The sequence below is a fragment of the Equus asinus genome, chromosome 9 (assembly GCF_041296235.1).
Source record: "Equus asinus isolate D_3611 breed Donkey chromosome 9, EquAss-T2T_v2, whole genome shotgun sequence".
NCBI classification, from domain to species: domain Eukaryota; kingdom Metazoa; phylum Chordata; class Mammalia; order Perissodactyla; family Equidae; genus Equus; species Equus asinus.
In genome coordinates, this window is record NC_091798.1 from 39,356,895 (window position 1) to 39,375,067 (window position 18,173).

An 18,173-nucleotide genomic window follows, 5' to 3' on the forward strand; every position below is an offset into this window, starting at 1 on the left:
TGAAAGCATAAAAGATCTGGAAATTATAGCTGATTAGGTAGGGCTGGAAGTCACGGTGCCTTCATTCATTCAAGTGCCTATTATGTGTCAGCCCTAGGCTAAACCCTGTGAATAGAGCGGGAATAAAGCAGAAGTTCTTGTTCCTCTGGAGTTCAGATTTTAGTTGGATGGTAGGGGTGAGGGGGAGACGATAAACATATAAACTATTAGACTATGATAAGTGCTGGGAAGAGAAAGGAGACAGTGTTGAGGATTGATATGCTATATAGGATTGTTAGGGAAGACCTCTCTGATAGGGGATATTTGAACAAACACCTGAGTGAATCAGGAAAGAGAGCTTGAGGATATCTAGGGGAATAGCATTTCAGGCAGAGGCAACAGTAAGTACAAAGATCCTGAGGTCTTTGGGATGTTAAGGGAAACAACAAGGAGGTCAACATGGCTGAAGGTGGATAAGCAGGGCTGGGGGGACAATGGTGGGAGATAAGGTTGGAGAGGTAACAGGATCAGATCATGTAGGGCCCTGTAAAGCAATGCTACTCAAAGTATGGCCCAAAGCAAGTGCCAGCCGGAAAATTGTTTATTACTGCACTATGAGGAGATAAAGAAAAAAGTCAAGAATAAGTGTTTAGAAACTTGTATAAAATTTCACACTGCAGCAACATTTCTATTGTATTTTACAAAAGTATCATCTGCAGTGGATTGGAACTTGCAAAAAGAAACTTGGTCCCTTGCCAAAGAGAGTTTGAGAAACACTGTAAATATAGAGCATAATAAAGACTTTAGCTTCTGCTCTTAATAAGTTCAGTAGCTCTCTCTTGCCCTCCTCTGAGAAGAAGAGAGAGGTAAGTAAAAGCATGTCATGAAGGCACTTGGAGGCCATCCTGCAGAGTATGAGGAGCCAGTAATTGATTTTAAGTGCACAGTTTATGGAATCAAGTGTGTGTTGGAAAAAGCCCACAGGTGGCCATGTGAAGGATGAATTAGTGGACCTTAAGAGAGCACTAAGGAGGTTATTGAATGAGTCGAGGTGAGCCCGGGTGAGGAGCTGACCAGGACAGCAGTAGCCACGGGGATGAGGGGAAGGATGGCTCCAAGAGCTCTGAAAGAGGCAGAACTGAGTCCCAGGATGCCTGAATGTGGGTGAAGACGGAGGGATGCCCCAGGCTTCTGGCTTAGGTGAAGACAGTTTCACTCAGAGGGATGGAAACGCAAAAGAAAAAGAAGATTAGGGGAGGGGCCCTTAAGAGCTTGAAGTGCCTCATGGATCCCGGGTGGAGAAGTCCAGTAGCCAGTTGGCCACAGGGGTCTAGATCTAACAAGACAAGTTTGGGCTGGATAGAGAAGTTGGGAGACATCAGCGTAGAGGTGGCTGTGAAGTCATAGCCATGGGAAAGCTCACCCGACCCTGGAGAGGACAGAGCAAGGAGGGAGAGTGCTGAAAAAGGAAACTTGGAAAACATCAGTCAAATTTAAGGATGGAGGAAGCAGGTTCCACAAAAGAGACAGAGAAATAGGAGGAAAACTCAGAGCTTCAAGTGGGGGACAGAGGGTCCGCAGCCTCCCCTGCCGCCTTCCTCTCCTCAACAGGTTACAGCCACTCTGCCATTCTTTCCTTTCGCACATGCTCTTCTCTCTGCCTGAAATACTCTAGTCTTTCATTCAACAATTATTTACTGAGCTCCCACCACATGGCAAGCATTGTTATAAGTGCTGAGGCTACATCATTGAACAAAGCAGCAAAAGTCCCTGTTCTTAAAGTCCTTACATTGCAGTGGGGAGAGTAAAGTATATAGTGTGTTAGAAGATGGTAAGTGTATGGAAAAAAACAGAGCAGGGCCAAAGTGCTTAGGAGAGGTGGGGGTGAGGGTTAGAGATTGCAATTTTATATTTGTGGGTATAATAGACCTAACTAAGAAGATTACTTTTTTCTTTTTTTTCTCCCCAAAGCCCCCCAGTACATAGTTGTATATTCTAGTTGTAGGACATTCTACTTCTGCTCTGTGGGATGCCGCCTGAGTATGGCTTGATGAACGGTGCTAGGTCCGAGCCCAGAGTCCAAACCAGTGAAACCCGGCGCCGCCTAAACGGAGCCGGCGGACGTGACCACTCCGCCACGGGCCAGCCCCCGGAAGGTGACTTCTGAGCAAAGATTTGAGAGAGGTGAGAGAGTGAACCTTGCAGTTATCTGGTGGAAGCACATTCCAGGAAGCGGAATTATCCAGTACACAGGCTCTGGGAGATACAGGAGATGACATCGGCGAGATGAGGGTGCACAATTTTTGAAGGCTTATGGGCCACGGTAAAGCTTCGGGCTTTACTCTGGTGAAATAGAAAGCCACTGGAGGGTTTTGAGCAGAGGGTAACATAATCTGGTTTACATTTTAAAAAGGTCACTCTGGATGCTAAATCGAGTATAATCTATAGACAGCAAGTTAGAAGCTGTGTTAATAACCCAGTCAAGAAATCACAGTGGCTGGTGATAGAAAGTTTTGTGGTTGCTCAGGACTGGGGTAGAGGGTGAGACTGGGAATGCGCAGTGATTCTAATGAAGTAAAGGACTTCTTTTTGGAGCGATGAAAATGTTCTAAAATTAGATAGTAGTGATGGTTGGACAACTGTGAGAGTATATTAAAGACCACTGAATTGTACACTTTAAAGGGGTAAATTTTAGTGTTGTAAATTATATCTCAATATAAAGCTGTTTTTAAAAAACACACATGTTGATGGTTGGATCAGGGTAGTAGCAGTAGAGGTGAGGAAAAGCGGCCAAATTATGTGTATATTTTGAAGGCAGAGCTCACAGGATTTTTTACTTATAAGGTGCAGGACATAAGAGAGAGACAGCGTTCAAGGATGACTCTGATCTGAGACTCAAGTCATGAGACTTGATGAGATCACTAAGGGTGTGAGTATCTACACTTTTGTTCCTCGTTTAGACTTAATTGTTTGTTGTAAAACATGTTCTTTTGTAACTTGGATGTCTATGTTATGCCTTGAAAATACAAAGCAGAAAATAAAATTATACAGAAAGCCAGAAATTCCATCAGTACGTCTAGACAGATATTTGCTTGTAGTTTTTGGTCTCTGAAGCCTTTTCCCCACACATGGCACAGATGCCCTTTTGGTAGGCACAGCCATGGAAGTAATGAGAACATGGCTGGTGTACAGAACTTTCAGAAATTCTGCAAGTGGAGAACTTATTCTTTCCATATGGATCGAAATTTGCTTTTTGAAGTCAAAGCTTTATTTTCATTCGGCTTTCTTCCACTACTTCTGTGGTATTCCTTGGACCATCTTTCCATGTATCTGGAATGATAACAGTTCCAACTTTCTTTTCACACTTCTTGCACACCATCCTTTCCCCAACAATCCCCTTGGCAGCAGAAGCAGCAGCATCTTTGAAACATCAACACTTCAGCCAATGAAAGATTCCCCTTCCAGGCTACATCAATCCACTTCTGGTCCCTAAGACCTCAGCTACTCCCTATCCTACACTTGGAAAGCAGTCGGAGGCATAAATGCCAACAGTAGGTAGGGCCACTTCATTTTCCAGATACATTCTTTTAAATGTCCGAAGACTGAGGCCTGGGACACTGCAACATTAAAAGTTCACGAAAATGAAGATGAGTCAGCAAAAGAGACTAAGAAGGAATAGCCTGTGAAGTAGGTGTAACAGAAGAAAGAAATGTTCTGCAAGCTAAGCGAGGAAATTAATTCTAAGAAAGGGAGTGTTGGGCCAGCCCGGTGGCACAGTGGTTAAGTGCGCACTTTCCGCTCCAGCAGCCCAGGGTTCGCCAGTTTGGATCCCAGGTGCAGACGTGGCACCGCTTGGCAAGCCATGCTGTGGCAGGAGTCCCACGTATAAAGTAGAGGAAGATGGGCGCGGATGTTAGTTCAGGATGAGTCTTCCTCAGCAAAAAGAGGAGGATTGGCAGTAAATGTTAGCTCAGGCTAATCTTCCTCAAAAAAAAAGAATGGGACTGAAGTAGTGGACTAAATGTTGCTGAAAAGTTGTTATAGGACTGAGAATAGGCCAGTGGATTGAACAATGTTGAAGCCATGAATGTCCTTGAGAAGGACAGTTTAGGTGAAGTGGTGAGGACAAAAGTCTAACTGGAATATTTTGAAGAGATTGAGAGGAGAGGAATTGTAGAAAGCAAGTATGGATACACCTGTCAAGGAGCTTTTCTTTAAAAGAGAGCAAGAAAATGGGGCAGTAAGCTGGGTCAAGAGGGGGCCTTTTCTTTCCATTGTTGTTTTTAACAAATTTTTAGGGCCAGCCCGGGGGCGCAGCGGTTAAGTTCACAGTTCTGCTTCTCGGCAGCCAGGGGTTCACGGGTTTGGATCCCGGGTGCAGACATGGCACCGCTTGGCAAGCCATGCTGTGGTAGGCATCCCACATATAAAGTGGAGGAAGATGGGCACGGGTGTTAGCTCAGGGTCAGTCTTCCTCAGCAAAAAGAGGAGGATTGGCAGCAGATGTGCTAGTCTTCCTCAAAATAAATAAATAAATAAATAAATAAAAATAAAAATTTTTAATTCTGTTAAAACATGAATAACATAAAATTTACAATCTTAACCATTTTTAAGTGTACAGATCAGTGGTATTAAGTATATTTACACTGTTGTACAACCACCACCACCATCCAACTCCAGAACTCTTTTCATCTTGTAAAACTAAAACTCTGCACCCATTAGACAACAACTCCCTATTCTCCTTCCCTCACAGCCCTTGACAACCACCATTCTACTTTTGGTCTCTATAAATTTGACTACTCTAAGTACCTCCTATATGTAGAATCATACAGTATTTGTCTTTTTGTGACAGGCTTATTTCACTTAGCATAACATCCTCAAAGTTCATCTATGTTGTAGCGTGTGTCATAATTTCCTTTTTAAGCTGATTATATTCCATTGTATGTATATACCACACTCACTTATCCATTCATCCATCAATGGGCACATGCGTTGCTTTCACTTTTTGGCTATTGTGAATAATTCTGCTATGAATGTGAGTGTAGAAATATGTTGTGAATACTTTGCTTTCAATTCTTTTCGGCATATATCCAGAAGTAGAATTGCTGGATCATATATCCAGAAGTGTGATTCTGGTTTTAGTTTCTTTTTTTTAAGAATTGCCATACTGTTTTCCACAGTCGCTGCACCATTTTACATTCCCACTGGGGTCAACAGGGTTCCAAGTTCTCCACATCCTTGTCAACACTTGTTATTTTCTTCTTCCTTTTTTGTAATAACCATTCTAATTGGTGTGAAGTGACATTTCATTGTGCTTTTGATTTGCATTTCCCAAATGATTAGTGGTTTTGAGTATCTTTTTATGTGCTTATTGACCATTTGTATCTTCTTTGGAGAAATGTCTGTTAAGTCTTTTGCTCATTTTTTAATTGTTTTGTTGTTGTTGTTGAGTTGTATAAATTCTTCATATATTCTGGATATTCACCTCTTATTAGATAAAATTTGCAAATGTTTTCCCCCATTCCATACATTGTCTTTTCACTCTGTTGACTGTGTCCTTTGATATACAGAGTTTTTTTTATTTTTTTATTTTGATATAGTCTGTCTGTTTTTACCTTTGTTGCCTGTGGTGTCATATCCAAGAAATCATTGCAATCTAATGTCATGAAGGTTTTCCCCTATGTTTTCTTCTAATAGTTTTATAATTTTAGAACTTGATTCATTTTGAGTTAATTTTTGCATCTGGGGTAAGATAAGAGTCTAACTTCATTCTTTTGCATGTGGATATAAGTGTTCCCAATACCATTATTTGAAAAGATTGTCCTTTCCCCATTAAATGGTTTTGGTATCCTTGTCAAAAATAATTTAACCATGTATGTGAGGTTTCATTGCTGGACTCTCTGTTCTGTTCTATACAATATATCTGTCTTTATGCTAGTAGCACACTGTTATGACTACTGTAGCTTTGTATTAAGTTTTGAAATAAGGAAGTGTAAGATCTCTAACTTTATTGTTTTTAAAGATTGTGTTGGCAGCAGCCCAGTGGTGTAGTCATTAAATTCAGCATGTGCCCCTTTGGCAGCCCAGATTCATGGGTTCATATCCCAGGTGCGGACATACACGACCCGTCAGCCATGTTGTGGCAGCAACCCACATATAAAGTGGAGGAAGATTGGCACAGATGTTAGCTCAGGGTTAATCTTCCTCAGGAAAAAAAAAGATTATGTTGGCTATTTGAGGTCTCTTGAGATTTCATATGAATTTTAGGATGGATTTTTCTGTTTCTGCAAAAAAAAATGTCTTTGAATTTTGATAGGGATTACATTAAATCTGTAGATCACTTTAGGGAGTGTTGATATCCTAATATTAAGTTTTCCAGTCCATGAACATGGGATGATTTTCCATTTATTGATGTCTTCTTTAATTCTTTTGGCAATATTTTGTCATTTTCATTGTACAAGTCTTTCATTTCTTTGGTTAATTCCTGAGCACTTTATTCATTTTGATGCTATTGTAAATGGAATTGTTTTTCTTAATTTCTTTTTCAGATCGTTCATTGTTAGTGTATAGAAACTCAATGGATTTTGTGTGTTGATTTTTGTATCCTGAAACTTTGCTGAATTTGCTCATTAGTTCTGACAGTTTTGTGTGTGTGTGCGAGCTCTAGGATTTTCTATATATAAGGTCAGGTCATCTGTGAACAGAGATGATTTTACTCTTTCTTTCTAATTTGGATGACTGTTATTTCTCCCCCCCACCCCCCACCCCCCTAATTTCCTTGGCTAGGACTTCCAGTACTGTGTTAAATAGAGGTGGCAGAAGTGGGCATCCTTGTCTTGCTCCTGATCTCAGAGGGAAAGTTTTCAGTCTTTTACTATTGAGTATGATGTTATGTTCATTGGTTTTTAAAATGAGAGGAAGAGCATGGTTGTATACAGATGGGAATAATGCAGTAGAGAGGGAAAACTTGATGATTCAGGAGAAAGAAGAGTCCTGCTGGAGGAATGTCCTTGAGTAAGAAAAAGGGACTGGTACCTAATTCACCCTGGAGGGGTGGGCCTTAGTGTAAGCATAGAAACAGTCAATTTATAGTCCCAGGCTTGAATGCAGAGTATTTGGGCGAAGATGCTGGTGAGTAATTGTAATGGCAGGAACCTGTGGATCCTCTATGAAATTAAAGCTCTAAATACAGATCTTTGTCTGGCAGGCACCTTCTCATTGTTCAGGATTTAATTCCAATGTCACCTCATCAGAAGGAGCCCCTCCTACTTCATCATCCTGATAACAACATCGTATGTTATTTTTTTCACATCATTGATCTCGATTGGAAATCATCTTCTTTCTTTATATCATCTTTGTTTGTTTAGTATTGTGTCGAAGCTCCATGAGAAAAACAATTGTATCAGTCTTGTTCAGTTCTGAATCTCCATTCCCTAAAACAGTGCCTGGCACATGGCAGGTCCTGCATAAATCTTTACTAAATAATTGATTCAATGAATGAGAGGAGTGGGCTGAGGGTTTTATTGCTGCCACGAGTTAAGTGAGAAAACACTGATTAGCATTTTACTTCACTAAGGTCGAATGAAAAGATTTGCCTAACTGAGGTTGGAGATGATAAGGTGTGTGTTACAATTCCAGTCACAAGCCATGTGGTATTTTTTGATCTGATAGTGCACAGCAGCCTAGGAACAGGATTCATTCATTCAAAATTGAGGGTGGGTGGAAGTTCTGGCTGAAGATGGTGATGTGGAAAAATCCTGAACTCACCTCTTCCCACAGACACACTAAATCTACAGCTTTATTTAGAAAAATTTCCTCTAAAAAAACCTCTAAAAACTGGCAGAGTAAAATTGGAGGTAGGGGCACAGGGCAGCCAAAGTGAGCCTCAAGGATTAAGCAAGTTGTGCTGAGAAGGGCAAGCCTGAAAAATGTGCCCTGGACAGGGAAGGAAGTGAGATAAGGACTGGGAGAGGGGCTGAAAGAAGCAAGGGCTCCATTTCCACATAACACAGTGAGGTCGGATATCCAGTGCGGTGACATGAATCATATACGTCAAGGGTAGGATTGGAGTCATAGGACTTCCTCCTCTGAGTCAAAACAGTCTTCCTGTGGCTTCTTCTTTTGTGCCTATTCTGTTACATGGAACCACACCCATGTTTCTTTTCCTCCAGAAGCCTTATGCCTTGAGTCAAGAGTTTTTCTTCTCTCCCATGGAGTTTTCTTTTCTCCAACACAAAACCCCCTGCCACTTCTTCTAACGCTCAGAGCTCCCTCATTCTCCAGATCATGGGAGGCTTTTTAGGAGCCACTTAGAATTGCCTTCAGTGGAAGAAATTTGAATACTGACTTAGATCTTTGAGGATATTAAAGAATTCTTACTTTTTTTTTTTGAGGAAGATTAGCTCTGAGCTAACATCTGCTGCCAATCCTCCTCTTTTTGCTGAGGAAGACTGGCCCTGAGCTAATATCTGTGCCCATCTTCCTCTAGTTTATATGTGGGACGCCTACCACAGCATGGCTTGTATTAAGTGCCATGTCTGCACCGGGGTTCCAAACCGGCGAGCCCTGGAAGCCAAAGCGGAACGTGCGCACTTAACCCCTGTGCCACCGGGTGGCCCCTTACTTTTTTTTAAAGAATGGTATTGTGTATGATAGGTATAATATTGTGGTTATGTTTAAGAAAAAGTGCTTGACAAAGACATCACAAGAAAAGGAAACTACAGTCCAATATCCCTTATGAATGTGGATGCAAGAACACTCAACAAAATACTAGAAATTGACTCCAGCAATGGATAAGGAGATTTGTACACCATGACCAATTGGAATTTATCACAGGAATTCAGAGTTGGTTTAACATCTGAAAATCAATTAATGTAATACAACATATCATATCAGAATAACATATAAAAGCTACATGATCATCTAAATATTCATAGAAGAAGCACTTGACAAAATCCAACACCTTTCATGGAAAAAAAAAAACACTCAATAAATAGGAAGAGGGACTGGCCCCGTGGCCAAGTGGTTAAGTTCACGAGCTCCGCTGCAGGCGGCCCAGTGTTTCATTGGTTCGAATCCTGGGTGCGGACATGGCACTGCTCACTAAGCCACGCTGAGGCAGCGTCCCACATGCCACAACTGGAAGGACCCACAACGAAGAATATACAAGTATGTACTGGGGGGCTTTGGGGAGAAAAAGGAAAAAAATAAAATCTTAAAAATAAATAAATAGGAAGAGAAGGGAATTTCCTTAACGTGATAAATGATAGCTACAAAAAACCATTGGTTGATATCATAAGTAATAGGAAAAGACTGGATGTTTTTGTCCTAAGATGAACAACAAAACAAGAATGTATGTCCTTACCACCTTTATTCAACATTATACTGGAGGTTCTGGCCATGGCAATTAATCAAGAAAAAGAAATAAATGGCATCCAGGTTGGAAAGAAAGAAGTAAAACTATTACAATTAACAGATTTTATGATCATGTGTATAAAAAGTCCTGTGGATTCACTACAGTATATTAGAACTAATCAAGGTCAGTAAAGTTACAAGATACAAGATCAACATACAAAAATAAATTGTATATCTATACACCTGCAGTGAACATCCTGAAAATGAAATTTTTTAAAAATTCCATTTACAATAGCATCAAAAAGAATAAAATACTTAGGAGTAAATATAAGAAAAGAAGAACAAACTTACACTCCTAAAACTACATAATATTGTTGAAAAAAATTAAAGAAGATATAAATAAATGGAACAACATCCCATTTTTATGGATCTTAATATTGTTAAGATGTCAGTTCTCCCCCTAATTGGTTACAGATTCAATGAAATTCTTATAACAACTAGCTGTTTTTTTGTATAAATTGAAAAGGTGATTCTAAAGTTCATGTGGAATTTCAACAGATGGTAAATCAACAAAACAATCCTATAAAAGAAGAACAAAGTTGGGAGATTCATTTCCTCATTTCAAAACTTAGTGTGAAGCAACAGTAATCAACATTGTGTACTGACATAAAAACATAGAGATCAGTGGAAGAGAAGTGAGAGTCCAGAAATAAACTTGTGTTTCCATGGTCATGTTTCTATGTTTCCGATTTTGACAATGACATCAAGAACATTCAGTGAGGAAAGACTAATCTTTTTAATAAATGGCGTTGGAACACTTGGATATCCAGATACAGACAAATGAAGATTGATCCTTACTCAGGCCATATACAAAAATTAACTTAAAATGGATTAACTATCTAAATGTATGAGCTAAAACTATAAAGCTCTTAGAAGAAAACACAGATATTCATTCTCATGATCTCTGATCTGGCAATGAATTCTTAGATATGACATCAAAAGTAAGAGCAACAACAACAAAATGATAAACTGGATTTTATGAAAATTAAAAACTTTTGTCCATCAAAATACATTGCCAAAAAGATGAAAAGACAGCCTGCAAAATGGGAGAAAATATTTCCAAATTATGTATGTGATAATGGTCTAGTATCCAGGATATATAAAGGGCTCATACAACTCAGCAACAAAAAGACAAACAACCCAAGCAAAAAGTGGGGAAAGACTTGAATAGCCATTTCTCCAAAGAAGATATACAAATACCTGACAAGCACATGAAAATATATTCAACATCATTATTCATTAGCGAAATGCAAAATAAGGAATTAGAAAAATAAGCTGCGAAACCAAAAGTGGATCTTTGAAAAGATCAACAAAATTAACAAACCTTTAGCTAGACTAAGAATAAAGAGAAAATGCAAATACCTAAAATCAGACGTGAAAGTGGGCCATTAGTACTGACCTTACAGAAATTTAAAAGATCAAAATATTTACTATGAACACTGCATGCCAACAAATTAGATAATCTAGATGAAATGGACAAATTCCTAGAAATGAACAAACTGACTCAAGAAGAAATAGAAAATCTCAACAGATCTATAACAAGTAAAGGATTGAATCAGTAACCAAAAATCTCACAACAAAGAAAAGTTCAGAACCAGATGGCTTCACTAGTGAATTCCACGAAACATTACAAAGAATTAACACCAATCCTACTCAAACTCTTTAAAAAAAAATAGAAGTGAAGGAAACACTTTCTAACACATTTTATGAGGCCAGCATTAACTTGACACCAAAGATAGACAAAGATACTACAAGTAAAGAAAACTACAGACCAATCTCCCTTATGAATATAAATATAAAAGCTCCCAGCTAATAAACAGAATCCAAAAAAACATGTTAAAAGGATTATACACTAGGGCCAAGTGGTATTTATCCCAGAAATGCAAGTGCAATTCAACGTAAGATAATCAATCAATGAATACACCAACTAATGGAACAAAGGGGAAAAAACAGATGATCATCTCAACAGATGCGCTTGACAAAATTCAACACCCTTTCATGATTTAAAAAAAACACTCAGTGGGGCTGGCCCCGTGGTCGAGTGGTTAAGTTCGTGCTCTCCGCTGCAGGCGGCCCAGTGATTCGTTGGTTCGAATCCTGGGCGCAGACATGGCACTGCTCATCAAACCACGCTGAGGCAGCGTCCCACATGCCACAACTAGAAGGACCCACAACGAAGAATATACAACTATGTACTGGGGGGCTTTGGGGAGAAAAAGGAAAAAATAAAATCTTTAAAAAAATAAAAAAATAAAAAAAACACTCAGCAAACTCAGAATGGAGAGAAACTCCTTTAATATGATAAAGGGCATTAATGAAAAACCCACAGCTAACAGAATATTCAATGATGAAAGACTGAATGCTTTTCCTCTAATATCAGGAACAAATCAAGGATGTCCGCTTTCATCACTGCTATTCCCCATTGTACTGGAAGTCTGAGCCAGAACAATTAGGCAAGAAAAAGAAATAAAACACATTCAAATTAGAAAAAAAGAAGTAACATTATATTTGCAGATGACATGATTCTATATGTAGAATATCCTACAGAATCCACAACAAAACTACTAGAGCTAATAAACAAATTCAGCAAAGTTTCAGGGTACAAGATTGACACACAAAAATTAGTTGTTTCTATACACCAGCAATGAACAACCTGAAAAGGAAATTAAGAAACCAATTCCAGGGGCCAGCCCCCTGGTGCAGTGGTTAAGTTCAACGCACTTTGCTTCAGCAGCCTGGGTTCACAGGTTTTGATCCCAGGCCTGGACCTACACCACACATCAGCCATTCTGTGATGGCAACCCACATATAAAGTGGAGGAAGTTTGGCACACATGTTAGCTTAGGGCTAGTCTTCCTCAACAAACAAAAAAAAAGAAAGAAAGAAAGAAAAGAAAAGAACTCCATTTACAATGGCATCCAAAAGAATAGAATACCTTGGAAAAAAATTACCATGGAGGTAAAAGGCTTGTATAATGAAAACTACAAAACATTGCTGAAAGAAATTTAAAAAGACCCAAATGAATGGAAAGACATCCGATGTTCATTTATTGGAAGACTTAATATTGTTAAGATGGCAATACTCCCTAGAGTGATCTACAAATTCAGTGCAATCCCTATCAAAATTTCAATAGCCTTTTGTTTTTGCAAAAATGGAAACACTGCTCCTCAGGTTCATATGGAATTTGCAAGGGACCCTGAATAGCCAAACCAATATTGAAAAAGAAAAACAAAGTTGGAGGACTCACTTCCCAATTTCAAAATGTATTACAAAGCTACAATAACTAACATAGTGTGGTACAGGCATAAGGACAAACACACAGACCAATCGAATAGAATTAGAGTCCACAAATAATAACCGGGACATCTGTGGCCAGCTTTCTTTTTGACAAGGATGCCAAGACCATTTAATGGAAAAAGAACAGTCGCTTCAACAAATGGTGCTGGGACAACTGATAACCACAAGCAAAAGAATGACTTTGGACCCATACCTCACACCATATACAGAAGTTAACTCAAAATGGATCAATGGCCTAAATATCAGAACTAAAACTATTAAAAGAAAACATAGGGGTATTACTAGCTTGATGTCTAGTTAATTGAAACTGTCCCTATAACTGAAAGACATAAAATAGTCTTAAACATGAAACACCCATAATATCTGGGTGATGTCAGAGAAACCCTCTAATGGGTAAGGCAGTGGTCAGAAGAGTTCCGTAATAAAATGGAAATTGTTTTTGCAGGAACATGCTACTGGGGGAATGCAAAAAGATACCATATTCCTTAGCAGGTATACTTTTTCCCCTAGGACTGACTTCGGAACCACCTGAGGAGCTGCCAGATTCTATCACCACCTGGACAGTCTCCTACAAGCAGCTCTCTATCGAATAGCAAAGAGCTTCTTGGTTTTATTGGCAGCCCCAAGGAGAACATGTAGTATCTTGTTGTAAGCCTGCCAGTCTGGTTGAAGAAGTTTAAAAAAATCAGTTCGGTAGACTGAACTGTATGCTGTTTGCTTCTATGTTTGGGTTTTTACTGACTCATGGAAAATAGTGGCAGGAGTCAGTAAAAAACAGCAAATGGACAACGGCCTGCCCATATGGTCAGGCAGAAGGGTAATGGAAAACTGGCCTACTAAGGGGATGCCCATATGGAGCAAGACCCTATGGAAATCATTACAAGAATTTGAAGGATGCATTAAAGTAGGACATATCCATGCCCAACAGAAGAATAGCCTTCCAGGATTGGAAGGTGATTGGAACCAGTGAGTGGATTTCCTGGTCTGCTCACTTGAGGTGGTCACCCAGGTCCATGAAATGAGTGGACGTGAGGGTTCTGTGGCAATGCAGATATGGGCTGAATCTGGACATATTCCTCTCGCGCCCTCCAAGGGTGGGTGTAAATGCCAACAAGAACAAACAAGAACTGTTCTGTCTGCCAACAAAAGATGGAGACTGCAGGTGGCTCTGGGACAGATTCTCCAGGGAGAAGGCCCTGCACATAGCTGGCAAATGGATTACATTGAGCTAATGCAGTAGCCCTGGGGGCTATAAATGGGACCTGACAGGAACTGGGCTTTTCATACCTGGTGGTAGTTGCAAATATTCAAGATACTATTAAATGATTGGAACAAAAGATACTGTACCAATCTGGGCCACCAAGTTACCTTTATTCAGACCAAGAACCACACTTTACAGCCTGTAATGTCTAACAGTAGGCCAAGAAATGCTACATCAAATGGTCATATCATGTTGCATATCATTCTCAGAGTAAAAGTTTAATAGAGAATTGGAATGAGCAATTGAAACCTTTGTTATCCAAAACAGGGGGAGATAAAGTCATGAAGGGCTTGCCTACACGCTTTCATGAGAGTACGCTCACATTCAACATGAGGGGGCCAAGGGAGAGTCCCCACTGGATAGATTTACCTACTTCTTTGGGGGATCGAGGGAATAGGGAGTGAGGGAGCATGCTGGTATGACTGTAATATTCTTCCCCATATCACCACAACTTTCTTTTTCCGCACCTGATGCAGAGGTCCCAGGACCAAAGATGTACCTGCAGGTGCCAGAAGCAAGGATGGTCCCTAAGCAAGAAACTGTAACTATGCCTTTAAACCTGTATGTCAGAATTCCTACGGGCATGATAGGGTAGACTGTGCCTTCAAACCATCTGGCAAAATTTGAATTGACAGTGAATGCTGCTTTGTTGCCTAGTAGTCTAGATAGCCCACTAGTTCTGTATCCATGTAATGCTACTCTATATGAATGGGAGTGGATTGAGGGGGAGGCACTTGCTAGACTAGCATTGTTGCCAGCAACCTGAACTAGCACAGTGGCCAAACGTAACATCCCTTCCAAAAGCCGAAAAGTTTGGACGTAAATGGAGAGAAGGAGGAATAGTAGCTGAGGGCAAATGAATGAATAATTTATTCATTCCTTTGGGTTATGCAATGACGGAAATCCAATATCACGCTAACACTCTGAAAGAGGCTCAGAGCAAAAGATGATACTGTCTCTTAGCTCAGTTATACCAGATGTCTGAGGGTGAAGCCATACATTGTTAAGACCACTTGCTTTTGGAACCTGACAAGATTGAATGCAAGACTGAAAACCTGGTGGCCTTGCTGTGAGAGTCATTTTGATCGTAAAATATGATGATGGACTGGAGTAATTACTCTTATTTTTTACGTTACATCTTCACAATGAGATGTAATATAATACTGGCATTGTTGGTAAGATTATAATACCAATGTTGATCGTCAAATGTATAGAGAAATTGAGTTACAAGCCTCCTATGCCTACCCTACGCTGATTTCTCCAAGTGTTAGGCATATTCATGTTGTTACTATTGCTCTATGTGTTACATAAATGCTACACCAAATGTAGATGATCAGACAGGTGTGATCCTTTTGCTATGATGGATCCTTGGTGAAAAACCAAGGAGTGTGATATAATAAAGAATATACCTGGGGGTAGGCTCCATGGCCGAATGGTTAAAGTTCTGTTCTCCGCTTTGGCAGCCCAGGTTCACTGGTTCTGTTACCAAGCGCGGACCTACTCCACTCATCAGCCATGCTGTGGAGGCATCCCATGTGCAAAATAAAGGAAGACTGGCACAGATGTTAGCCCAGGGCTAATCTTCCTCAAGCAAAAGAAGAGGAGGGTTAGCAATGGATGTTAACTCAGAGCAAATCTTCCTCACACACACACACAAAAGAATATATATGGTCTTTGTCTCCAGTTACTAGTACAGAGCTTCAAAAACCTTTGGAATTTTATGAGTGATAGGAGTCTGTTATGCTAATGAGGTGACTTCTGTCGGGGCTTCTAGATAGCTTCAGGTTGGAGGAGGCTGCTTACCAGAAAAACGAATTATGTGATTAGAGGGCTGGAGTTGAGTTCAATCACACAGCCTATGATTTAATCAATCATGCCTAAATAATAAAATCTCAATAAAAACTCTGGACAATGAGGCTCAGGGAGCTTCCTGGTTGGTGAATACATTGATGTACCAGGAGGGTGTCACACCCCAACTCCACATGGACAGGAACTCCTGTGCTCAGGACCCTTCTAGACCATTCTCTGTGTACTTCTTCATCAGATTGTTCATTTGTACCCTTTATAATAAAAAGTAAGTCATAAGTAGAACACTTTCCTGAGTTCTGTGAGTCATTCTAGTGAGTTACGGAACCTGCAGGAGTAGTGGGAACACTAGAGAGTGTAGAGTGCTGGTAAGAGTAAGGAAGGAGTGGGGACCCCTAAGCTTGAGACTAGTGTCTGAAGTAAGGGCAGTCTTGTGGAGACTGTGCTCTTAGCTATAAAGTTTGGCCAAACTCTGGGTAGTTGGTAGGGGAGGCATTTCATCATACATGGAATGTTGTTCAGCCAAAGAAAGGAAAGAAGTACTGATACATGCTACGTATGAACCTTGAAAACATTATGCTAGGGGCTGGCCCCATGGCTGAGTGGTTAAGTTCCTGTGCTTTGCCTCAGTGGCTCAGGGCTTCTCTGGTTCGGATCTTGGGCATTGACCTAGCACTGCTCATCAAGCCGTGCTCAGGCAGCGTCCCACATAGCAGAACCAGAAGGACGTACAACTAGAATATACAACTATGTACTGGGGGGCTTTGGGGAAAGGAGGAGGAGGAGAAGGAGAAGGAGAAAGAAGATTGGCAAGGATGTTAGCTCAGGTGCCAATCTTTAAGGAAAAAAAAAAAGAAAAAAACCCATTATGCTAAGTCGAAGAAGCTAGTCACAAAAAGAACACATATCGTGTGATTCCATTTATATGAAGCGTCCAGAATAGGCGAATCAATAGAGACAGAAATGAGGTTCATGGTTGCTCAGGGGTCGAGGTAGGATAGGATTAGGGAGGTAGTAGTAAAGGAAGACAAGTTCCTTTGTAAAGAGATGGAAATGTTCTAAAACTAACTGTGGTAATAGTTATACATATCTGCACACATACTAAAAACCATTGAAATATACACTTTTAATGGGTGAATTGTATGGTATATGAACCATATCTCAATACAGCTGTCATTTTTTTAAAAGGGTGGCTATTTATTATAAATATGTACTGAAGTAGCTATGGTTGAAATATAAGGTATCTGGGATTTGCCTCAAAAGACTCCACTGGGGGTGAGGGAGGATCAGAAAAAATTAGACTGGCCATAAGCTGATAATCGCTGAAGCTGGGTGCTTGGGGGTTCATTATACTATTCTCCCCACAGTTACATATGTTTGGCATTCTTTATAAGAGGAAAAAAGAATCCATGCAATGTTCTGACTCACTCATTAAAGACAGGACTGTTACCTCCTTTGACAAGTTATTTAGAGGTTCCACCCAGAGCCCTAAGATCAGGGAGATGAATTATTGAGGGGAATCTGAGAGGCATGGAAGCCATGGAGTGTGGAGAGGCGGTGAGCTCAGGGGCTAGTTTGGGCCAGAGCAGGTCAGCCCCCTCAGCCCTCACTGACAACCCCCAGGCCATGCTGACCGTGGTGGTGGAAGTGGAGCAAGGCAGAAGATCGGGTAAGAAGCCCCCCACATTCATTCTCAGGGGTTACGTAGCCTGGGAGAGCCTCTTGGGAGAGGGGGAGGGCAAGGCCATCTCAGGTTAGGAACCTGAGGCAAAGGTTGAGGGCAGGACTCAGGAGTCCTGGGAGCTCAGTTTCCCCTATGAGAGTTGATATGAAGTCCAACTTCCTCAGGCCCTCAGGAGAATTGTCACCCCACACTCCTCCTGGAGGGGCCCAAGAGCATCTGCCTGCTTCAGCCCGGGACTCTAGAGACTCAGGTAGAGATGGGATTGGGTGTGGGTGAAGGCAGGGGAAGACGGGACTGACACTGCTGACCCCAGCCCTGCCCACAGGAACAATGTGTCACCTTTGACAGAGTCCTGGGTTCTGATGCTGCTCAGGTAGGGGGTCTGATAGGGCAATGGGAGGAGGATGGGAGCCCTCAGGCCCCTGGATCCTGGGGATGCTGAGAGGCTCCCAAGCCCTTTGCTCAGGGCAGGCTGGGTCAGGGCAACTGAGACAGGGCACATGCCTGTGTATCCCTGCAGGAGGCAGAGCAGGAGCTGCTAGCACGAGTCCAGTCCACGCTGGGCTTGGTGGGCCAAGGGTACAGTGTGGCCCTGCTGCTTCGGGGTCGGGACACAGAGGCACCCCGGCTCGTGCCTCAGGTGAGTCCCAGAGAAGCCACCAGGCACAGGTCTCATGAGGCTCAGGTGTTGCCTCCTCCAGGAGACCTTTGAGAACCTTCCCCTCCCCACTC

At 41.2% G+C, this 18,173-nt stretch overlaps 1 pseudogene; it reads right to left on the bottom strand.

Moving 5' to 3' along the window:
* Positions 1-2,925: 2,925 nt before the first annotated feature.
* On the bottom strand, positions 2,926-3,471 carry LOC139046258 (cysteine-rich PDZ-binding protein pseudogene; annotated as a pseudogene).
* Between the last annotated feature and the right edge of the window lie 14,702 nt (positions 3,472-18,173).